The sequence below is a fragment of the Meleagris gallopavo genome, chromosome 2 (assembly GCF_000146605.3).
Source record: "Meleagris gallopavo isolate NT-WF06-2002-E0010 breed Aviagen turkey brand Nicholas breeding stock chromosome 2, Turkey_5.1, whole genome shotgun sequence".
Taxonomy (NCBI): Eukaryota; Metazoa; Chordata; class Aves; order Galliformes; family Phasianidae; genus Meleagris; species Meleagris gallopavo.
The window spans coordinates 8,156,691-8,164,605 of NC_015012.2; the positions used below are offsets into that span (position 1 = coordinate 8,156,691).

Consider the following 7,915-nt stretch of genomic DNA (forward strand, 5'->3'; position numbering starts at 1 on the left):
AATCAAAGAATTCACGATAAAATAAAAATGAGACAATAAAATGCAATCATTTCCCACCAGTTCCTTCTTTTGTGTGGGACAGTGTTAGTTCCCAGGGGATTACTTCTGTCTTTTCTCTGAAGTTTTTATTTCCCCTTTGAGCTTAGCTGTGTTCATACCGAGTTTCTGTGATACTCTGCAGAAGCACATCCTATTGCAAGAGTCCCTTATAGCTTTGTCCGAGCAGCGCAGGCCACCTGAATGGGATTGTATGTGTCTATAGGATCCCTATGGAGACCTCCTCTGCTGGGATGACTGATCGTTTATTTCTGTGAGAAAGAACCATGTGAGGCATCTGGAACAGGGGCACTGGTTTCTGAAGGGAAGAAAAGGCTGAGGATCCTTCATGGAGAAAGCTAGCAAAAATGTCTGTACCTCAGAAGTCAGCCTGGAGAGGGGAAAAGGAAAGGTCTGGAAGGTAATGGGGTATATGATCTACTTTGGTGCCCAGATTGCAATTAATGAACTGTGGGCATTCAGCCTGATGCCTACACAGTCCCTTGTGCTCCACACACAACATTTCTGTTAGCAGAACTCCAGGTGGAATTAGCAATTTTTGCAGCATAATCACATTGTTGAGTCATACTTAATTTATGAACTGCTATAAACACGAGATAATTTTATCATATTGATACTGAGTTGATTATTTCCCATTCTGTATTTATGCGTTTGATATCTCCTTCTGCAGTATGGTGCTTCACACTTATCATTAGTGAACTTCATCTTGTTGATCTGAGACCATCTCTTCAATTTATCATTTTGCGTTACAATCCCACCTGCCAGACTGAGAAGATTTCACAAGTGTACTCTGTATTTATCCTCCAAATCACTAATAACAATATTGACGAACATCAGACCTGAAGATCTCCACACATCTGCTCGGGATGCTCACTTGACATTTACTTCCAGCTTGACATTAAGTCATTTGCGGAAACTCCTTGAGAGTTTTTTCATCTATTTGTATATACACTCATAATCATAATTTTGTATAAACTGTATTTTGCTAGCTTATATGTATGAATACAGGTTACTGGCACCAAAAATTATGTTAAACGTATTGCCTACTGTTTCTTCCAGTCATCAGTATTTAGAATACAGAATTGATGAAGAATAAGCCACTAAATTTATGTTGAAAGCCCAGAGAAGATAAATGCCCTGCACTTTTGGGTTCGACTTAGTGTGCAGTTTCAGCACAACAGAAATATTTGCTGATGATGAAGATGTTCCTTAATATAGCACATGGACAGAAATGATGCAAGTGCCTATTAGGCCTGAGAGAGAATTTCTACGCTTCCGGTAAAAAGTAAAAATAAGAAAAGGACTTAATAACCGTAACTGTGTCAGTTTTACTGCTAGCACATAATTAGTTCAGAAGAAGAGGATTTCAGAATGTCCACAGCATAACTGCTTCTCTCTACTTAGGTAATCTGCTTCTGATTCAGAAGCTCCAGTTCATGTTAATTTTTTATGTGTAGGAATATCTTCAGGGTCTATATCCCCAGAGCGGGGGCAGGAGGATGTTCCTTCCCAGATCTGGATTTTGTAGTTTGCAAAGGAAAAGTATTCAACCTAAGAAGGAAAAAAAAAAAAAAAAGACACACGCTTATGAAAGGACTTGGCTTTTCACCACACGGGACTGCTCATATGTGATGCCTCTATTTCAGGCATGGGCTGGAGGGTTTCAGGATGCCATCAATCTGAAATATAGCGTCCACATACAGGCCCTCCCAGGCAGGTGCTTGGGAAGAGGCAAGGAAAGTGTCAGACCTGTGAGGGAAACAAAGGAATCAGGTAACAACCTTTCCCCATGAAAGCCTCCATCAAGGGAGTGCAATCAAGGAGGCGATCTTGCGAGACAGGGCCAGCAAAGGCACATGGGATGAGGAGGCAGCAGGGACCTTTAGGCCCAGCCCTGCTGCTTTTGGGGATTCTCCCGTCTTCTTGAGTTCCTATTGCTTTTTCTGTCTAATCAATGCAGAAGTAAATGGCATTTTGTAGGTGGCTGCATCACAACATGATGACCCAACGTCGTGTCCCATGAAATCCATGATGGCAATGAAGGATGAATCACACCACCGCCGATTCAGCTCCTACGTAGACCCACTGTAGGTGTTTAATGTGTCTGTGCCGGGCTTCAGAGAGTAAATCACACAGAAGCCAGGCTGGGAGACTTTCCACTTTACAGTAGTTTGGACAGTGCTGTTCTGATGCCCTTCTCAAGTCACAGCCTTTTCTTCTCTTGGATGGAGGTTAGGCTGCACTCTCTCCCTAGCCGCCTGCTAGTCCCTGAGGCCACTAGCAGTCTCAAGGAGGCCGAGCAACTCGGGAGGTGCAGCAGTGACCCAGCTCCTCCTGCCCACCCCACTAGGTGGCCCTGCGAGCCCGGCCAACAGCCGGGGCTGCTCGTCCTGCACAACGCAGGCGCAGCGCTGCACTGACAGCAGCCCAGCAAACACGTCGGAAACAGCCTCTTTTAAAGCAAAAATAAGAGTAATATTTTTTTTTTCCCTTCCGCTAAGCTTTCTTTTTGAAGGAGCTCCAAATTCACAGTGTGCAAAATTGAGTTGATGGTTGGTCTTAGTGGCCTTTTCTCAACCTTAATGATTCTACGATTTTAAATGCAAAAGGCAGCTAGCTCTCTGTTTTGCCACACGGTGGGAAGGATGGTTTCTCCTCCTGGTTAGCACCGAGGCAGTGGACTCTGACCGTACCTCCAAATTCTGCTGGTGCCTGACAAATGACACCACAATCCCTTATCCCAGTTCAGCCCTTTACAAGAGACAGTGCTCTGATCCGATTCCTCCACTGTGATGTTGTGAAGTGAAATGAAGGGTGAAAATATTCTTTTTGGATTCCCAGATAGAAACATGCAGTAACAACAACAAAATTTGATTACTGTCAATGTGTGGATGTTCACACTCTCACAGCAAATGCCTCATTCTGACAGTAAATAGGGGTAGGTGGAGGCAGGTATCTACAGCCTCAGGCTGAATTAGGCATTACAGGCATATTCAGTGGCTGCCTCTGGTAAGCAGAGATCTTGCTTTGTTGCTCTGAGCTGCTCAGGTAATCCCTGAAGTGCTTCCAGAGGTCAGCAGAAGAAGGGAGGAAAGAGGAGACACTGAAGGAAGCACATGCAGATGTGGTTTCTGTGGGCCTGCAAAGGAGAGGAAGCAGGAGGTAAAAGCTGGAAGGTGTGCTTGGATTATGTGTGTATTTATTATTTAATGTCTTGTTCTCCTTGTAGCACTGAATCCGGGGAGGAAAAGAATGCCTCTTTCCTGTATGAGCTGGAGAAATCCACACCACATTTCTGTATTTCTCTTTCCTAATCTGTCAAATCAGGGCACCAGCATTTAGCAGCCTCTGCTGAGGCTTTCTTACAAACAGCTAAGATCATCAGGAAGGAGAAGGGAAAACAAGCAGCAGAACTGAGGTTTCTGAAGCCACTGCATATGGAGATTTCTGCAGCAGAAGTCTCTTCTCATGAAGGTTCTGTGTTTTGGAGCCATCAGTGGAGCTTGGGGCCTGCTGTGTCACGCACTGTACAAACACACAGGGAGAGACAATCCCTGCTGCAAAGGACATTCTATTTAAATAGACATGACAGAGGGAAAACAAAGGGAGGAATTGAAATGAGTTGACTAGCTCAGGGTTACACCAGTCGGTGCCAAAGCCAGAGGCAGCAGTTGGTATCCTGATTTCTAGCCCAGCAATCTGTTTTTTCTCATGGCCAACCACCTTTTGCAGCTCTAATGCTTACAGGGTGTTAATGGCACTACAGATAATTATATATTACTTGGTATTTTTAACTAGTGTGAGCTTTATGCATAAGCACACACACCACTGAACTCAGCCACCCAGCTCCCAGCCTATGAGGGGTTTGGAGGGCATTAAATAGCAGCTACAAGGTGACCTCTAGAGCAGAAATGTGACACAAGGAATGGGAAGGGAGGAGAGTCCAACTCTTATGAAATCTAGCTATTGAAACACCTTCACATCTTGCAACACCAAGTCAAAAACTCTTTGTCTTAAAGATTTAAGAACAGACATAGGAAAAACTGTATTTATCTCATGTTAATCACCTAGGCAACGGGGAAAGCAGAAATGAGCTTCACTTTCTACTGTGTTGTATAATTTGCAAGTTTATTCAAATGCCTGTTCTGACGTATCAGAAATACTTCTGGTTCTACTAAAAATTCACATTTTTAAGAACCAAAAAAGGTATCAATAAAGCAATCAGATTTGGTTTGTAGCTTTTCCTCTGATCCAGGCATTGCGTGCCTGCATGCCCAGTTATCTGATGTCCTACAATCTGCATTAGAAGTAGAGCCGCATTTTAATCTCTCCTTTAGGGGTTCCCATATATGCAGAGCCCTGGTTGCAACAGCCAGGATTTGATTGAGATCACAGCCAAGGAACGGGCTGGGAATTGTTCTTTCCTCCACCAGCCAGCAGGAAACAGTTAAAAGCCTCTTCCTCAAGCCTGAAAGGTGTTACAAAGGATATATCCCCAAAATGAAATAACACTACGCACACTCAGACCTGAAGCTTGTGCTGTAATAGTGCAACACAGCTTTTAGTGAGCTAAAAGCAATCCAGCCTGCCGTAGGATCTTGCAGGATTCAAGCCTCTGCTGGTATCTTGGCTTGGCCAAGCAGACAGGAAGACTGTATCTCTTAGCAAGGGAGAACAGCAAGGTCATAATTCTCCAGGGGCTTCATCAAATCCAAAGTTATTTCTGTTAAAATGAGAAATGTTAGCTTTAGTATCTGCTACATTGCACAAGGATGTAAAAATACATGGGTTAAAAAATCCTCTGTTGAAACTTAACCACTGTCTGAAAAATCAGATCTTTAAGACATCAAATAATTCACAGTTGCATTCTAAAAAAGAACAGGTTAATTTTCATTTAGTTGTTTCTCTTCTTGTCCAGACTGCACTTTGCATCTGACAGATTTTAATTTTCTTTCCACAGACTTCTTCATTTCCTAAATGGAAAAAAAAAAAAGAAAAAAAGAAAAAAAGAAAGAAAGAAAATCATTCAACCTAGATGGTCCTTCCAGAAAACAATTTTATCCTTCCTCCCTCCCTTCCCCCCCGACTTTGGTAGCGTCTTTATTTACATTGTTTCAAAACCTATTTTCCTTGAAAAGAAATGTTGATGAGGTTTGGCTTTCCTCCCTGCATTTCCTAGGCAGAGTTGCTGGTGCTTTGGTCTGCCTGCCTGAGCCCAACATGAATTCCAAATTGTTAGTATTATTTTACTAAGTAGAGCAGATTTTCTGACTTGAAACCGTGATGTTCCATTTTTGCCATACTTATAAAAACTTTCCCCCAACTTTGTAAACTTCTAAGTAATTATAGAAAAGTCACAGAGCTTCAAGAATAACCAAAGCCAAGATTATGAGGCCCAGTAACTGAGGGAATTAGGAATTTTTCCGTTCACTTCAATGAGTTTTGGTTTAAACACTATGAAGTCAGATTCATCTGTACATAACAAGTGAATGGAAAAATTCCAAATATGGACAATATGATACCATTCATGCAAACTACTGGAAAAGGTAGGAAATAGGAAAGGTGTACGGTCAGAATTGCTACCAATCCCTTTTGCAAAATATCAAAACCCCAGAAAAGGACAAGAAGGTTTCCTGAAGAAACAACAGGGTAAGCCTGTAAATTCTTTTAAAGAGGATGAAAGGAAAGTGGTGTTTGTGGCCAGAACTCCCAAAGCAGATGAGAAGAGAAAGCACAGCCTGAAAAGCACAGCACTGTTGGCTGCCCAGAGCATCAGAACCTGCCTCAGTATAGGCAGACTAAAAGTAAACCCTCACATGTAGGATGCAACCTTTTCTTCCAAGTTCATGCAATGGTATAGGGAAAGAAGTGAAGCCTGGAAAATTCAGAAAGGAATTTTCATAAGAACTGCACCGCTTCTCCGGGAAGCCCATTTCAATGTTTGATCTCTCCTTAATTGAAGAAATTCTCCCTAACAACCAATCTAAAGAATTTCCTTGTATTTTGTCACTTGCCACCTGAGAAAAGTGACCAACACACACCTCTCTGAAACCTCCTTTCAGATAGTCACCAGGAGCAGTGAGGTCTCCCCTCATCTCATCTTCTCCAGATTAAACAACCCTGATTCCCTCAGCCACTCTTTATAAGTCTTAAAACACTAAAGGCTAAATGTTGGTTATTTTCAATAATTAGAATTAATAAAATAAATGAAATTCCTAATCATGCTGCATCTGCTTTTAAATCGTAAAAAGAATAATGACACACAACAATGCCATGCAACTATCAACACATGACAACTCTAGGAAGCACTGGCATCCAATAATTTGCCTATGAAAACATTTGTTAACATTTTAAAGTAGATAAAGAAGAATACCACTTACTTGTTGAAACAGATGAGCCTGGACCACTGGGAAGGAAGTTGAGTATGTAGTCCAACTATCTTCTACAAACAGACTTGCTCCACTTGGGCCCAAAAATAATGAACAAACGGACAGCCTTGGGCGTGCAAAGACAGACTGTGACATGGGCAGAAGTATGTGAGGTGGTAGGATAAAGAAGAGAGACTTTTAGAATACAATGATAGAATTTTGCAAGGAGAATGTTTTGGGGCATTTGGGAATTAACCGTGCCAGGTAATCTTTCAGACTTTTTAGGAAAAAAAAGAAGTGAACCTGCAGGTTACAAATGGGTAAAATACAAGATAGAAGCCATGTGTTGTCATTTTTACTTCTCCTGCAAAAGGCATCCTCCCTTAAGTCTCTATCAAGGAATGTGCTGTATATCATGGAAGAGGAGGCAGGATGCAGAAATTCAGTAATTTCCATTAACTGACACTAGGCTAAAACCATAATTGATTAAACAAACAAACGAAGTGGTTTGGGGAAGTCTATTAGATTCTGCTTTGCTATTTACCATTCACACAAGTTCATTATAGAGTACAAGTTTGTAAGATGCCCATCTGCCTATTAATAATTGATTTAATTTAACACGAAGTGTGTGTAATCTGTTTCCTCGTTCCTCTATAAATATAACCTATGAATCATTGGTAACCAGTAAAGAAGCTGATTGACCACATGATACTAACTCTTTTCCTAACTCTAGTGGCTGACTTGCATTTAAGAAAGCTAAACGTCCACTAAATACTCTGTGGTTATAACAAGGATGCTACTGGAAAAGGAGACAATTAGTCAGTGGAGTAAGATAACATTTACTTGTGGATAAGAGTTTATAAATGTGCCTTCATCCTTTTCCAGTATTCCCAAGTTGGCCTAATGTTACATACTAAATTATTATCAGACATGGGCCTCGCTGGCTTTGGCCCAACATCTTGTCTCTCACAGACCTAAGGAAAACTTTAAATTACAAATAGAAGATGCTCTTATTCTCCATATATTGATACAAGTATTAGTACCATCTATCTACCTCACAATCACAAAAGATTTCCTACTTCCAGTACTCTTTAAAGGCAAGGAACCGACATTTTCCTATTTAACTAATTGGGGAATAAGGCACACAGAGTGTGCTGAGAATCCGACTTTGCAAGGGCTTTTAATTTTACTATTTCAACCATTTCTGTTAGTGATCATGTGTGTTTTTCACCAAGATTTTCACTCAGTGTGTGTCACTTCTTTTGTTAGCTCCAAATGTGCAAAGGTTGAAAGAGTGTTTTTACTAGTGAAAAATCTTTCAAGAACTTTTATAAATTATTCAAACTTCTGGTTTAAACTGAGCTCCCTAAAATGTTTCCTTTCACACACTTCTTAGTGCCAAATACAACCCATCTGGAATTATTATTAATTCTCTTGAACTGTATAATTCTAAGCACTATTGCAAGTGCTGGTTATTTTTGTGTTTTTTT

The 7,915-nt window shown here is 41.1% G+C and overlaps 1 long non-coding RNA gene across 1 annotated transcript in view; it reads right to left on the reverse strand.

Moving 5' to 3' along the window:
• Positions 1 to 2,844: 2,844 nt before the first annotated feature.
• The window catches only part of LOC104909508, a 12,602-nt gene continuing 7,531 nt past the window's right edge, over positions 2,845 to 7,915 (reverse strand). The window contains exons 2-3 of the long non-coding RNA XR_792377.3: positions 6,438 to 6,572; positions 2,845 to 4,780 (exon numbers count right to left, since the gene is read on the reverse strand). This is a non-coding gene — a long non-coding RNA (uncharacterized LOC104909508). The remainder of the gene's footprint in view (positions 4,781 to 6,437; positions 6,573 to 7,915) is intronic.